The sequence below is a fragment of the Cupressus sempervirens genome, chromosome 3 (genome assembly GCF_028749045.1).
Source record: "Cupressus sempervirens isolate cs-2001-9-10 chromosome 3, ASM2874904v1, whole genome shotgun sequence".
Classification (NCBI taxonomy): domain Eukaryota; kingdom Viridiplantae; phylum Streptophyta; class Pinopsida; order Cupressales; family Cupressaceae; genus Cupressus; species Cupressus sempervirens.
Genome location: NC_143120.1, coordinates 601,227,661 through 601,244,748, shown reverse-complemented (window position 1 = coordinate 601,244,748; position 17,088 = coordinate 601,227,661). Strand labels below are relative to the sequence as shown.

Here is a 17,088-nt window from a genome sequence, read left to right as displayed (position 1 = left end):
AAGCCAGGGTAAGTACCACTTGCGAAGACATTTTGCAATCGTAAAATGGGAAATTTCTCTGTCAAAGTATGCATTTCTAATAACAGACAATTTGAATCCCTGCGCCCCAATTTGAATCTGGGACAAGTGTGCAGACAATGCAAATAGCTGATAGCTAAAAGAGGCCGTTCATTAAGTAGTTGAAAAAAATGATATATAAAAATGAGTAGTTGAGACTGAGATACATGAAATGAGTAGTTGAGACAAGAAGCTGAAATAGGTAACAATTCATTAACAATTGGAAAAGTATCACAACAGTAATATGAAACAGTTCCATAAGAAATAGTAGCTACATCCATAAAAAAACATGAATATAAGTCGTGAGAGGTACTGGTTGACAACATCATAATTTCCCAAACTACTTCAAAGAAAACACATGAATTGGATCGACATACAAGCTTGTAGAATTACAGCTTAAGAAATGGATTTGACAGGAAACAATACTATAGCTTGTGGTGGAAGACGAAACTATCAAACATGAAGTAGTAAAACTAGCTTGGAAGTTATGAACATCTAAAATGAACCACTTTGACTGTCACATGCGCCGCTGCTCCTGCGCAGTCGGTACCCTCCAGGAGTTCTGATATGGGAGCTGTTAGATTGGAAGCAGTTTCCCCTCCTCCCGTCAAAGATGTCCTCAGCCTCTCCAAACCATTTGCCACACCTCTCATCGAAGGTCTGTCTCTTGGTGTTTCAGCACTGCAAAGCAAACCAACTTGAATAAAAGAAAGCAGACATCTATTGTCTTCCACAGTTTCATTCACATCTTTCAGCACTTCATTGTCAACAATATCTACCAATCTCTCTGGACAAGCCAACCTCACCCACTTTTGTAGGTTTATGTCTCCCACAAACATGTCATCACTTGGTCTTCTCCTTGTAACCATCTTTAATATCATAATTCCAAAACTATATACATCTCCTTTTGTAGAAACATTCCCACCCAATCCATACTCTGCGATTCATTTTATTTATTAAATTCATAAAATGATAATAATGTAAATGATGATGCTAATGTACAGATAACTCAAAAAAATGTTACCTGGAGCAATATAGCCGATGGATCATTTGAGTCCAAATGTTGTTGTACTCAGTGAATCTACAGAATTGGTAGTAGCTAAACAGGCTATACCAAAATCAAATCACAAGGGCTGTCATGGTGGCATCTAAGAGCACATTGTTGGGTTTTAAATCACAATGCACAATTTATAGAGGATAGTCATGATGTAAATATTCCATTGCATGGGCTACATCTATAACAATGTTCAAGCACTCTCTCAATCCCAATTTACAAGAACCTTGATCATCCCTATCAAGGTGCAAATGCTTTTCCAGACTCCCATTAGGTGCAAATTGAAGAACAAAACCTTTTAAGTCAGGGTAGAAAAATGCACTTATGATGGTGATGAGATTACGATGCCAAATCCTCCCTAACAATTCACACTCTCTCTTAAAACTCTTTACAGCTTCCTCATTTTGAAAATTAAGAGTCTTGATGGCAACGATCTTACCATTGCTCAATATACCTTTGAAGACAGATCCAAAATTACCCACTCCAAGTAAGGTGGACTCATCAAATCCAGATGTTGAAATGACAAGATCTTGATAAGAGAATTTTGGGTTGCGATACGCTCAAAGCTGAAGCTTGAGGGAAGGACTAGCTGCCCAACAAATTTATGTTTCCATTGCATTGCTAGAATGAAGAAGCATAATATAAATCCAATGGATCCAAAATTGATGTCACTATTTTCTTAAGCAGGGAATGTTTTTGGTGTGTGTGAGTTGGGCATGTAGGCAATGAATAATTTTTGGGGCCACACGGGCTTGGGTTTCCCATAAGCAATGCTACAACAATTCTATTTGGAAACAAGCCCACTTTTGGAATCATCCCTAACAAATTATTGAAAGATAGATCTATCTCTTGGAGATATCATAATTTGAAGAGTGAATGTGGTATTGGACCTACAAAGGAGTTGTGGGACAAATTGAGGTACTCTAATGCTGTGGAGTCTCCAAGTGAAACTAGAATGAGCCCAGTGAGTTGATTCCCAGATATATCTATGGCTTGAGCCATTACAATGCTACTTATTTCCTGTGGCAATGACCCTTGCAGAGAATTCTGTGAAAGATCAAGGTAGAATTGTAGGTTTTTAAGGCTAGCAATGACTTCCCTCGGTATTCTTCCCCTAGTTTATTGTTAGATAAGTCAAGGGCCTCTAACTTCTGATATCCCTCCAAACTAATAGGGATTCCCCCTGATAGATTGTTACAGTTTAGATAAAGATGTCTTAGCTACTGGAAGTTACAAAGAGAATTTGGTATTTTTCTAGATAACTGGTTGTGGAAAAGATTTAAGAGCCCCACATGTTGCATTTGGCCAATCTCGCTAGGAATGCTTCCCTCTAATTGATTCCCATCCAAGTACAACTGTTCCAACTAATGAAACCTTTCAATTCTAGATGGAATAGTGCTACTAAAATGATTAATGCCTAGATCTAAGAAAGTTAAGTTTGTCAGATTGGCCATTTATTGGGGTATATTACCACTTATCATGTTGTTTGATAAACTCAAGTAATAGAGATTGGAAGACAGTTCCCCTATGGATGGGGGCAATACACCAATGAAATGATTAGTTCCAATTGCTAGTTTTTGCAAGTGGGAGCAATTTGTGAGAGCACTAAGAAAGGCCAATGTGTTACTACTATCACTGACAAGTTGATTGGTGTGTAGGTAGAGCCAGGTTAGAAGGCTCAACTTACCCAGCTCCACTGGAATCGTTCCACCGAGATGGTTGTATTCCAAGTAAAGTCTTTGGAGACAAGAACAATTTCCCAAGGAGTTTGGTATGTTTCCGCTCAGCTGATTTTCCCATATGCTGAGATATTCTAGTACAGTTAGCATGCCCAATTCAGGAGGGATGTTGCCCGATAACTCATTTTTGGCCAATTCCAATTTCACTAGGGTGGAGAGATTTTTGAAAGAGAATCGAATGGTACCCATGAGATTGTTAACGCCTAGGTAGAGGTACTTCAAACTTGTGAGAAGAATGAGATTAGGTAGAATGCTGCCATGGAGTTGGTTGTGGGAGAGTGCCAGAAAATAGAGATTGTGGCAAGCCGAGAGAGTGGGTGGAATGGTTCCTCGTAATTGATTTTTTTCCAACTAGAGTATCTATAGATGTGGCAATTGGCCGAGTTGGGGAGGAATGGTGCCTATGAGATGGTTTTGTGAGAGGTTGAGGGAGCAAAGAGAGGAGAGATTACCGAGGGTAGGAGAGATGGTGCCATGTAAATTCATTTGGGTCAAGTGGATGGAGTGGACATAGTGAGAAGAAGAGGAGTGGCAGGAGATGCCAGTCCAATTGCAGACAAGGTGAAGGGGAGTCCAATCAGGCAGGGGAGAAACACCAGCTTTGAATCACAACAGAATTTCTTTGTTGAAGAGAGAGATTTCTTAGAGAATGAGGAAGAGAAGAGATTAAGAAAATAGAAATCATTGGATAAAGTAATGAGAAAAGAGCAGCCATGGTAGAGCAAGCAACAATGAGGCAGGGGCAACAACGAGGGCAACTGATGAGAATAAGATTGAAATGGTGGAGGAATAAATAGATGTGGGAAAGTAGTGAGTTTTTTTAGCAAACCAAGTTTTTGTACTGCACATTATGTCAAACTGCTAAATTCCATCAATTTGCTTCAATCAACATCCTGCATAACAATTCAAATATAATCTCTGATGTCTTTTTAAACTTTCTCACTTGTAAAAAATAATTTTAGACCGTAACAAGACTTGCAAGACTTGCTGATGCAGAGCCCTCTGTATTTACCTTCAAGGAATCTTAGTTCAACTCAAGGGATTCACAATAGGCTGGTACACCCTCAAGGAACCAAGAACATCTCAAAGATTACAACAAAGAACCCTGATAGTATACACCAATAAAGACAACATCTTCATTCACACAATCAGATTTCTATGTCTGATTACATTATTTATAACTTTCATTCCTAAAGTTTTCTTGCAAAACCCTTTGAAGGAATTGTTCCAAATTAGGAATAATAAAACATATTCAAAGATGATACCATCCAATAAACCAATTACAAGTTATAGTCTTTGTATCAAGAGCTATTTTCTCTGTCATAAACTATAAGTAAAACATCTAACCCTATCTAGGGCATCAAATATATTTCACAAAAAAAATTAAAATAACACCAATCCAATTCCATAGTATTCACTTGTGAATCTAGTTTCCAAATATATAAGCCATTTGTTTTTCTCATTCATAAATCATTGTATAAGATCAAATCTTTGTTTGCAACACCATTGAAGGCAATTAAAAACCAGTTTTCACTCAAATCTTCATAACTTTCACAAATCTAAATGAAAATGATTCAAACCAATTGAAAATGAAGGATAGTTCACATATCTTTCCAATGAATATTATTAGAGGTCTTGAGTTTCCAAAATGTGTCTGTACCACATGCTACAATATAACTGTATTCGGGGAATCTCAAATCTACAAATACCCATTTTCACCAAAATGATCATAACTTATTCATTCTTTATAAAATTGAACAAAACCAAAAGCATGAGAAGGAGGATTCATCAATATATCTATCTATTACTATGTTACATGGTTTCCAGGATGTACATGGTCGTACAAGGCCTGGAAACAACAGTAAAACTAAAACATCAATCAAAAGAACAAGAATGGAATGCACCAAAAATGTATCAAAGTATTTTCTCTTCTCAAAAATTGATTTAGTTCAACCATACAATGGTATTTATATCCATTTGATAGTTATAAACCTTCTTAACTACCCCCAAGACCAACCATATACCTTTTTACATCATTTTTGTATTATTAGCAACTTTCTCACTGTTGCATTTTACAACTTTTTATGCGACTTTTACATTTTTGACAAAAATGGCTTCATACTCTTTACAACTTGACCCAAATATAATATAAATGACTCAAATGGATTTAAATATCTCAAATAAGGAATCTTAACTTTCTCATGTTCTTGTATTTTAGGTGCTCCTGCACCATACTCCCAACCTCGAAAAGTTTCCAAGTCTCTTGGGAACATGGAACCAATAACTTGCAAGAAAAAAATTAGACCAAAAATCTTGACCTTCACCTTTGCCTCTTCGTGCCTTTTCTCTCATCAACTTACCCTTCAAGGGCACATGACTATCCTCAAAATCACTATCTAAAATACTCCTACCAGTGGAGCATCAATGGTTTTAATAAAAAGGTTCTATAAATCCACCATTCCTCTTATTGCTACACAACTACCAACCTATTTCCATCTTACCCATCCAAGACCCTAGAAGATGCACTGCCACCCTCTCTTAGTGGTTTCTCTCTTTACACCTTCTACCTAGCTTCATCTTGATGGAGACAATATTAAGACCCCTTCTTAGGTCTTCCACACACATACTTTATTACTACATCTTTGATGGATAATAATCTTGCAACCAAAACTCATCAACAAAACAAATACCAAATCTCTAATGTCCTGGTGTGGATTGCCTCCCTTGGTGCTCTAGCCACACACTCAAGATCTTCAAGCTCTGATAACAATCTAATGTAGAGCCCTCTATATTTATCTTCAAGGAATCTTAGTTCAACTCAAGGGATTCACAATAGGCTGGTACACCCTCAAGGAACCAAGAGTATCTCAAAGATTACAACAAAGAACCTTGATATTATACACCAATAAAGACAACATCTTCATTCACACAATCAGATTGCCATGTCTAATTACATTATTTATAACTTTCATTCCTGAAGTTTTCTTGTCAAACCCTTTAGAGGAGTTGTTCCAAATTAGAAATAATAAAACATATTCAAAGATGACACTCATCCAATAAACCAATTAAAAGTTATGGTCTTTGTATCAAGAGCTATTTTCTCTATCATAAACTAGAAGTAAAACATCTAACCCTATCTAGGGCATCAAATATATTTCACAAAAAAAACTCAAATAACACCAAACCAATTCCAAAGTATCCAATTGTGAGTCTAGTTTCCAAATATATAAGCCATTTATTTTTTCCATTTATAAATCATTGTATAAGATCAAATATTTGTTTGCAACACCATTGAAGGCATTTAAAAACCAGTTTTCACTCAAATCTTCAGAACTTTCACAAATCTAAATGAAAATGATTCAAACCAATTGGAAATGAAATATAGTTCATATATATTTCCAATTAATATTATTAGAGGTCTTGAGTTTCCAAAATGTGTCTATACCACATGCTGCAATATAACTGTATTCAAAGAATCTCAAATTTGCAAATACTTATTTTCACCAAAATGATCATAATTTATTCATTTTTTATAAAATTGAACCAAAACAAAATAATGAGAAGGAGGATTCATCAATATATCTATCAATTACTATGTTATATGGTTTCCAGGATGTACATGGCTATACAAGGCCTGGAAACAACACTAAAACTAAAACACCAATCAAAAGAACAATAATGGAATGCACAAAAAATGTATCAAAGTATTTCCTCATCTCAAAAATTGATTTGATTTGACCATACAATGGTATTTATATCCATTTTATCATTATAAACCTTCCTAACTACCCCCAAGACCAACCATATACCTTTTTACATCATTTTTGTATTACTAGCAACTTTCTCACTATTGCATTTTACAACTTTTTATGAGACTTTTACATTTTTGACAAAAATGGCTTCATACCCTTTACAATTTGACCCAAATACAATATAAATGACTCAAATGGATTTAAATACCTTAAATAAGGAATCTTGACTTTCTCATGTTCTTGTACTTTAGGTGCTCCTACACCACTTGCGAAAGCCAAACTGTCCACCAATGTTGTGCAATCTAATTTCTGTCAACGTCTTCTTCCATTTTATATGATTCAAAGATAATTTCTCATGAGTAAAGGAAAATTCTAGAAATAAAATTAGTCTTGTAAGACTTGGTGAAGCGAAACTTTCCTACCAACAATCTAATCTCTCTCACTACCTTCTTTAATATTTTTACACTCTTCGAATCTAATTCTCACACGGCAAGGAAAATTTCAGACCATAACAAGTCTTATAAGACTTTCCTAGGGATGCAGAGAAGGAAGTCACAACTTTGCGACAAATTTTGTAGAAGATATGTTAAGTCATAACTTTTCAAAAGGGAGTAAAATGACGGTTTACTGTGACAATAAATTTAATTGACTTGTCGGATGGGTGATTTCAAAAGAAAGTCAAAAAATGACCACCATCATGTTTTCACTTTTATGATTGCATCTCTTTTTTACTCGTTTGGTTCGTACGGATTTCTACAAACTTTGGTTTAGCCAAATCAAGGTTTTACAAATCCTAATTCTAATTGTTGGGGTCTTGCTTGAACTATTTGTTTCACTCGGAAGATGCGTGTGAAGACACATTTTTATGCATAAGCTTGGAGTTGAAGGAAAATTTCAAAAAGTAGTCCAATCAATTGGTTTTACACTCCTTAAAAAACATAACCAGATTTTGATTTTCAATTCCTACTTGCTAGTAGGAAGTTGGAAAACCTGCTTTTGAGGCAAAATTGGAAGTCTGGTATGCCAATTCCATTTTTCCAATTTTGAAACAAACACAAAAAATTGCAAATCTAGATTTTGAAAAAGCCAATTCCTGTCATCTTCCAAGAACCAAATGGTTACTACTAGCACTTGCACTTCTAAGAAGTGCAATGATTTCGCCCATTACAAAAGTAATTTAAAGTAGGTGCAACGATTTAACCTATAACAAAAATAGTGCAATGATTTGGCATTAGTTATAACCATTTTATTTTTGTCGAAAGTAGGATAGCCGCATCATTATGATTTTTCTCATAGCAAAAATTTCATCCATAGCAAAATATTACATTGTTTGAAAAAGTGTGGAATTCATGCAATGAAATAATGAAGGAATAAATAGATTAGGGAAAGCAGTGAGCATGTTCAACAATAAAAAAAAATTGTACTATACATTAAAATTAGTCTTTCAATGTACTGGACTGCATATACCATCCAAATTTATCTATCAATTTCCTGCATAACCATTCAAATTTAATCTCTGTCAATATCTGATTGAACTTTTATACTATTCAAATCTAATTTTTCATACCTAAAAGAAAAGTCCAGATGATAGCAAGTCTTGCAAGACTTGGAAAAGTTCTTATAAGACTTCAGAAAGTGAAACATTTGTCTTGCACATTAAATCATACCGTGGATGTCCTCTTGGCCAGTGGATATGGGGTAACACATATGCACCCCTCCCAAGTGTTAAATAGTGGAAGTCTTTTATGACTTCCATTGAATAATGGTGCATATATGTTGCCCCCTAGACAACATCGTCCTTGTGCAACCACCATTGAAATTTTATCTTTGTTAGTTTCTTCCATAACCATTCAAATATAATCTTTATTTAATGTCCTTCTAAATATGCAATTGGAATTTAATCTCAATCAGTGTCCTGCATTATCATACAAATCTAATCTCTATACACCTAGAGGAAAATTTCGAAGGATAACAATGTCCTGTAAGACTTGGAAAAATGAAACTTTTGACTATAACCATCCCAAACTAATCTTTATACTACCTTTCAAATCTAAATTTTCACACGCAAAGAAAATTCCTACCTACACACATGCAATAATTGATGTGAATGAGTCTACAACTTATAAAAAAATCAATCTTTATCATGTTTTCAATTTTATGGTGGTATATATAGGTTAAAAATTATTTATATAAATAGCATTTATACTTTGAAAAAAAAGGGAGCAATGATTACATAAACATATGCTAGAAAATGTGAGTCACAGTTAGCGGTCATTGCAGTACACTAGACCACATTTCTTTCAAGCAATTTTTAAAACAGCATCGATGGATGAAGTAAAGCATTGTAAAGATACAAGGTAATAATTTGTGCTTGTTGCTAAATGGAAAGGGACTGTCAAAATGTCCTTCCACCTCGAGAGAAAGTTTTGGTGAGTTAAGTGTGGTTTAATTTAGTGATGGAGTATATTGTATATAGTTAGTAGATTTTCAATTCTGACAGTTAAGTGGATGCATTTAAATACATATTTTTAAAATAAAATTATAGGTATTAAAATTTATATGGTTTAAAAATTATATGCCATGCAAATTGATTGGAAATTGAAAATTTGTTGTTTTTAAATAATTTGACTTGTTATCTTTAATTTGATGTCATTGATAAATGCTATTTACTGAAATTAAATTATATTTATTATTTGTCATTGTAAAGTTGAGATAAAGATTAGCTTAAGATTGGTGTTTGAAGTTGATTGGTTCAGGGTTAGAATTACACCTCAATTTACTCGATGTACTTATTCTAGTATATAGTTCTAACATATATTCACAGGATAAGCATCATAATGGAAAAAAAATGGCTCTTTCCAAATTCAAATACTATAAGTTGGATTAAAATTTGTTTCAACATCATAAGAACTTTAGAACACAATAGGCACCAACTCTCTTGTTACAACATGATCGATTTAATTTCATTCTATATATTGTATACTATAGATTTCGTGTGCTTATACTATTTTGGACATCTTCACAAAAATGCAAGTTGATGTGGTATCATTTTGAGCATTTGAATTTAAAATTTAGTTTTAAATTAAGAGAATTGAAAAGTAAATTGCTATAACATAGAATTTTGAGAAGTGCATAGTAAAGGTGGGCATGTACTAGGCCCTCTTTCCTACAATGTATAACATTAGGAAGCGGAAAAAAACTGTTTTCATGACTTCTAAAATCTATTTTATTTTATTTTTGGATACATATGTACTTCAAATAATTATAATTTTGAGAAATATTGAAAACCAAAAAGCTTTTAAACCTATAAGTTATTCAAATAAATATCTCTAATAATGTATTTTTCCAGTATATAAAAGATACATTAAGACCTCAAAACAAGTTTATCTCTATGAACATGTACATTACAATAGTTTGTGTCTCTCGAGAAATCTCATCTAGGACAACACAAACTATTTCCACATTAACAATGAACTTCATAATTCTATATTTCCAAAGAGATTGATTTCCAAAATTAATGTATTCTCCTTTCCCTTGTTTTTTTCTAACAAATCTATCTAAATAGAAATAATAAAAAATTTAAATAAAAAACTAAAATTCAAATAACAAACCCAAATAGATTTACCATCCATTTCAAAATTATTTAGAAGTAAAATTACACTTACTTATGATAGCCAAGGTAGACAAATAAGACTAGAGTATAACAAATAAGATTAATGTTGTAAGGACTCATTCAAGTCTTAATTGGCTATTAATTTTTCTAGATTAGAAAGCCCTCTTAATCTCCTCTATTATTTCAAAACCATAAAATATAATTACATATATCGGGAAGGTAGCAAAGAGGTAGATGGATTAGCAAACACAGGGGCACATGGCTCCTCCATCTTTTAAAAATATACATAAGTCATTAACATCTCAACTAATTTAGGCCACTATGATAAAAATGCATTGCTTGGGCCATATTTTGATCACTAAATTCATACTTATATATTTGTATGTATGTATGTATAAAGGAGTTAAAAAAGTATTAAGGTGTGTGTGTGTGTGTGTGTGTGTGTGTGTGTGTGTGTGGGTAAGTGGGTAAGTGCACCAAGATGGTATACAAAAAAGTGGACACCCCCTAAAAAAGTAAAATTTTCAATAACCCGATCGCATTTTTGAAAACCTGACCCGGTTATTTAAAAGTGAAATGTCCACCAAGATTGGATACCAAGCTTGGCCATTGTACTTTTGAAAACCTGAACAGGTTTTGTAAAACCCAGTTGGGTTTTTTGAATTATCTAAGTTAATAACTTGATCAGATTTTGTAAAGTATCTATTGTGATTGTTGTCCATGTTTGAGGGAATATTTATACTCTGAAATGACAATAGTAGCATGAATTGCAGAGGAGAGCACCAAAACCTAACCAGGTTTAGCATAAAAATGAATTTTGATTGCATCTCCATCCATGGCACCTCGTAAACAAGGTAATTCTTCATTCTATTCATCATTTGTGTATTTCTCTTTATCAAATTTTATAATTTGGTTTTATAATTTATAATTTTTTTAATTGTTCTAATTTTTTTAAAAATATAGATGCATCAAGGAATCCAAGAAAATAAGGGAGAGAAGAAAGAATGCCTCCTACACAATCAAACCCTCCACCTGTCATGACACAACCACAAAACACTCCACCCATTGTGACACAACCACAAAACCCTCCACCCATAGTGACACAACCACAAAACCCTCCACTCAATGTTCTTGTTCAACAACCACCACCTTGTATAAACCCTATGCGCATACAATTACATCATTTAACTACTACATAAGAGGACCTCATTAACTGCCTCTCACAAAATAGTGCTAGGGTGAACCCACAATAGTGGGTTACACTTTTTTGGAGGAAGAAAATCCTCCAAAATTGTGTGACCATGAAATTTCCTTTTTTTAGTTTCAATAGAAACATATTAGTTTCTATTGAAACTAATAAAATTCAAAGTTTCTATTGAAACTTTATGTGCGACGTAGTTGCAATCGAAACTACATAGAAAGTTTTGATCGAAACTACATAGAAAGTTTCGATCAAAACTTTCTATGTAGTTTCAATCAGAAGTATAAAGCCTGACTAGGGTTTGTTAACCTCATTCTCAAGCTCCTTAGTTTCGATCAAAACTATATTGATGAGTTTCGATCAAAACTAATAAAAAAAAGGGAATGTTGAAAATGACTTGCATGACCCCACAAGTCATTTTCGATTGTGGTGAATAGCTTCGATTGGAAGTGCAAGGAAGAGTATAGGCATCCAAAATCACCAAAATTTGAAAAGGGTATATTTTTTCCTTGTTTTATCTATTTTATACGGTTTTAGTTTTATTTTATACATTTTTAATTTCTTTTTATATATGTTTTTTGTATGTATGTATATATATCATGTATGTACATATATGCATATAGATCTTGTATATATGCATATATATCATGTATATATATACCATGTGTGCATACATGCATATATGCATATATGTACATACATGTTATATATACATATTGAATGTACATGTATATATGCAATACATGAATATATATATATATATATATATATATATATATATATATATATATATATATATATATATATATATATATATATATATATATATATATATATATATATATATATATATATATATATATATATATATATATATATATATATATATATATATATATATATATATATATATATATATATATCTTGTATATATGCATATATATCATGTATATATATACCATGTGTGCATACATGCATATATGCATATATGTACATACATGTTATATATACATATTGAATGTACATGTATATATATATATATATTCATGTATTGCATATATACATGTATATGTACATATATAAGCATATATATACATGTACATGTATACATACATATTGTGGATATGCACACACATACATTTAAATTCTCAATGTACACACATGAACTTGTAATATATTAAAATTTTAGTTCATATATATATATATATATATATATATAATGTATGTGTGTGTGTGTGTTTTTAAATATTCACCTTACTAAAATTTTTAATCTAGATTTGTATATTAACCCTAAATATTTAATCCTAGAGATCCCTAAACATTATATTAACTTTCCCTAACATTGATCATGATTCTAACGATATAGCTCTAGAAACCATAACCACAATCCTAACTCTAAGTCTAACCATGTAGTTCTATAGTTTCATAACATATTTACCTTTTAATCCTTGGTATTACTAAACTAGGTACAATGGGCTGCTTATATTAATTTACTCTCAAGACATTTAATCTAAATCCTAAACCTAATCATAATTCTACCCATAATAGAAACATAAGTCTCACACTGATATTAAACACTAATGATCTGACTATATAAGTTACGCAATTTTATAACACTAACCCTTTAACTCTAACCATAATAGCTTACTCAACATAGAATACTATTCTGAACACACACTCCTTTAACCTTGGCCCTAAAGATTTTCCTAACCCTAACTTAATGAAAATTTACCATGACTAAACCAAGTAATAATGTTCTCCTAAACTCAATCTAAGTAATACTAAACCAGGTAACCCTAAAATTAACCCTAGAACCATAATATAAACCATAATCATGATATTACATTAAACAAATGAATGCCAACCCTAATCAAATTAATTTATGTGTGCTATGAGGCATGTGTAGTTCAAGAACAATATGTATACTACTACTAATTTTATAACTCTAAACCTAACTATAACCCTATGTAATGTTTTAACTTTAACCCTAACCCTAAAATTAACTCCATGTGTCACACTAATATTAACGTAAACCCAACTAATTTTATAACTCTAAACCTAACTATAACCCTATGTAATGTTTTAACTTTAATCCTAACCCTAATATTGACTCCATGTGTCACACTGATATTAACCCTAACCCTAACCCTAAAATTAACATAAATCTCAAACTGATATTAAACACTAATTATCTGACTATATAAGTTGCACAATTTTATAACACTAATCTTAACTCTAACCATAATAGCTTACTCAACATAGAACACCATTCTGAACACACACTCCTTTAACCCTAGCCCTAAGTATTTCCCTAACCCTAACTTAATGAAAATTTACCATGATTAAACTAGGTAATAATGGTCCCCAAACTTAATCTAAGTAATACTAAACCAGGTAACCCTAACATTAACCCTAAGACCATAATATAAACCATCACTAGTACATTTGAGACCATTTGAGACCATTATTGGTCAAAATTTTGACCCAATTTTTTACCAAACTTCGACCAAATTCGACCAACCCATTGGTCAAAATTTTTTCGATCAAAATTTCGACCAATACGTTGGTCGAAAAACCTCCATAGCCATGGTGCAAGTTCTGCTAGGAATTGGTCAAAATTTCGACCAATAAAGGTAGAAATTTTGACCAATGAAGAAAAAAATTTTGACCAATAAAGGTGGAAATTTCAACCAATAAAGGTAGAAATTTCGACCAATGAAGGTCAAAAATTTTGACCAATGAAGGTAGAAATTTTGAACAATGAAGGTAAAAAATTTTGACCAATGAAGGTAGAAATTTCGACCAATGAAGGTCAAAAATTTTGACCAATGAAGGTAGAAATTTCGACCAATGAAGGTAGAAATTTCTACCAACAGGTAGGTGTAAATTTTTTTTCAGGCATTCTATAAAACAGTCACATGCCTTGTGTATGATATGAGATTTTGCATGCATCCTGCACTCTCTCATCCGGTTGATGATGGATTACGGAGAGTGATCTGAAACCATGATGCTAAAAAACACACACAATCAAATCCAAAATGAACTTGCATTACAAATGGATTGTGGAAATCTGATATTGTTAATTTTGCATGCATGTCTACCAGGACAAATATATGTTTAAGTTGTGGTTGTCCTAGTAGACATGCATGCAATTTTACCAATATTAGATTTCCACAATCCATTTGTAGTGAAAGTTCATTTTGGATTTGATTGTGTGTTTTTTAGCATCATGGTTTCAGATCACTCTACGTAATCCATCATTAGCCAGATGAAAGAGAGTGCATGATGCATGCAAGATGTCATATCATACGCAAGGCATGTGAACTGTTTTATAGAATGCCTGAAAAACACTGACAGTAACTAATATGAAAAATATATAATTAATTATATGATTGAGACAAATCATGTATCAGTGAGTTGGTCAAAATTTTGACCAAATTTTTTTTGTCAAATTTGGTCAAAAATTGGGTCAAAAATTTGATCAATGAAGGTCAAAAAATGAACCCAAATGCACTAGTGCAAGTATGCTCACTAAGTTGACTCTTTGAGTTTGGTCATCAAGTCACCCCACCAAAGTGCCTCATCAAGGTCAGTCTTTAGGTCTGCTCATTGAGCTTTCTCACCAAGTCAACTCGCCATGTCACGTCTCTAAGTGGCCTCGCTAAGTCGGCTTGCTAACTTGCCCCACCAAGTTGCCACTTTAAGCCCACTCACCATGTTAGATCGCCAGGCCAACTCCCCAAGTCAGCTCGCCAAGATGACAATTGAAGTACGCTCACCAAGTTGACTCTCTAAGTTCGCTCACCAAGTCCACCCCTTAGGCCAACTCTCCAGGTCAGCTCACCAAGTCACCCCCACCCAGTCACCTCAACAAGTTGACTCATTAAGTTAGCTCACGAAGTCGACTCACCCAGTGGTTTTACCACCTTGCCCCAGCAAGTGGGCTCACTTAGTGTGCTTACAAATTTGCCCAATAGAGTTTCTTCTCTAAGCTCGCTCACCATGTAAACTCACTTGGTCGGCACGCCAAGTTGACACTTTAAGTTTTCTCATCAAGTCACCCAACCAAAGCGCCTCATCAAGGTCAGTCTTTAAGTACACTTAGTAGGTCAGCTCACCAAGTCGCTTTGCAAAGTCACCTCACCAAGTGGCCTCGATAAGTCAGCTCACCAACTTGCACCACCAAGTCACCACTTTAAGTCGACTCGCCATATCAGCTTGCCAGGCCGACTCCCATAGTCAGCTCGCCAAGCTGACAATTCAAGTACGCTCACCAAGCTGACAATTCAAGTACGCTCACCAAGTCAACTCTTTAAGTTCGTTCACCAAGTTCACCCCCTAGGTCAACTCTCCAGGTCAGCCCACCAAGTCACCCCCACCAAGTCACCTCAATGAGTTGACTCTTTAAGTCAGCTCACCAAGTCTACTATTCAAGTACACATGCCAGGTCGGCTCGCCAAGCCCACCAAGTCATGTCACCAAGTCGATTGTTCGAGTACACTCACAAAGTTGACTTTTTAAGGTCAGCTCACCAAGCTAGCCCACCAATTCATGTCACCAAGTCGCCTCACCAAGTTGGCTCGCCCACATGTCCCACCAAGTCCCCAAGTCTGCTTGCCAAGCTGACAATTCAAGTGCACTCACCAAGTCGACTCTTTAAGTTTTCTCACCAAGCCCATCCCCTAGGTCAACTCTCCAAGTCAGCTCGCCAAGTCACTCCCACCCAGTCACCTCAATGAGTTGACTCTTTCAGTCAACTCACCAAGTCTACTGTTCAAGTACGCATGCCAGGTCGGCTCACCAAGCTAGCCCACCAAGTCATGTCACCAAGTTGATTGTTTGAGTACGCTCACAAAGTTGACTCTTTAAGTTCGCTCATCAAGTCACCCCACCAAAGCACCTCATCAAGGTTAGTCTTTAAGTCCGCTCACCAAGTCAGCTCACCAATTCACCACACCAAGTTGACTCACCTCTCGCCTCACCAAGTGGACTCGCTAAGTCGGCTTGCCAACTTGCCCCACCAAGTCGACTGTTCAAGTATGCTTGCCAAGTTGACTCTTTGAGTTCGGTCATCAAGATACCCCACCAAAGTGCCTCATCAAGGTCAATCTTTAGGTCTGCTCATCGAGCTTTCTCACCAAGTCAGCTCGCTATGTTGCATCTCTAAGTGGCCTCGCTAAGTCAGCTCGCCAACTTGCCCCACCAAGTTGCCACTTTAAGCCCACTCACCATGTTAGATCGCCAGGCCGGCTCCCCGAGTCATTTACAACATGACTAGGAATACCTTCAATTGGACCAGATGCAATACCATTTACACGTATTCCATAATCTGTCCCCCACTCTAAAGCCATAGATCTTGTAAGACTATCAACAGTTGCATGTAAACAAAACAAAACTTTGCTAGATAACTTGTTTAAATTATTATGTAAGTAAAATGACTCTCATGTTTATGCTGAAACATTTAAATTTATTAGATAGTTAATTCAAATCTTAATCCAAGAAGAATATAATGATTAAAAATGAACCTTTGCAGCAGAGACATGAATTTGATACCAGAAAGCTGAGGTATTGTATTGTAGAACTTAAGTTTAAAATAACACCAGCCTTTGAAGGAGGCTTTCCAATTCCACCTTCCCTCAAATACTTCAATGCTTCTTGACTCATTATAAATG

The 17,088-nt window shown here is 34.4% G+C and overlaps 1 pseudogene; it reads right to left on the bottom strand.

The window, feature by feature from the left end:
• Positions 1-542: 542 nt before the first annotated feature.
• LOC149568107 (uncharacterized) lies at positions 543-16,767 on the bottom strand (annotated as a pseudogene).
• Between the last annotated feature and the right edge of the window lie 321 nt (positions 16,768-17,088).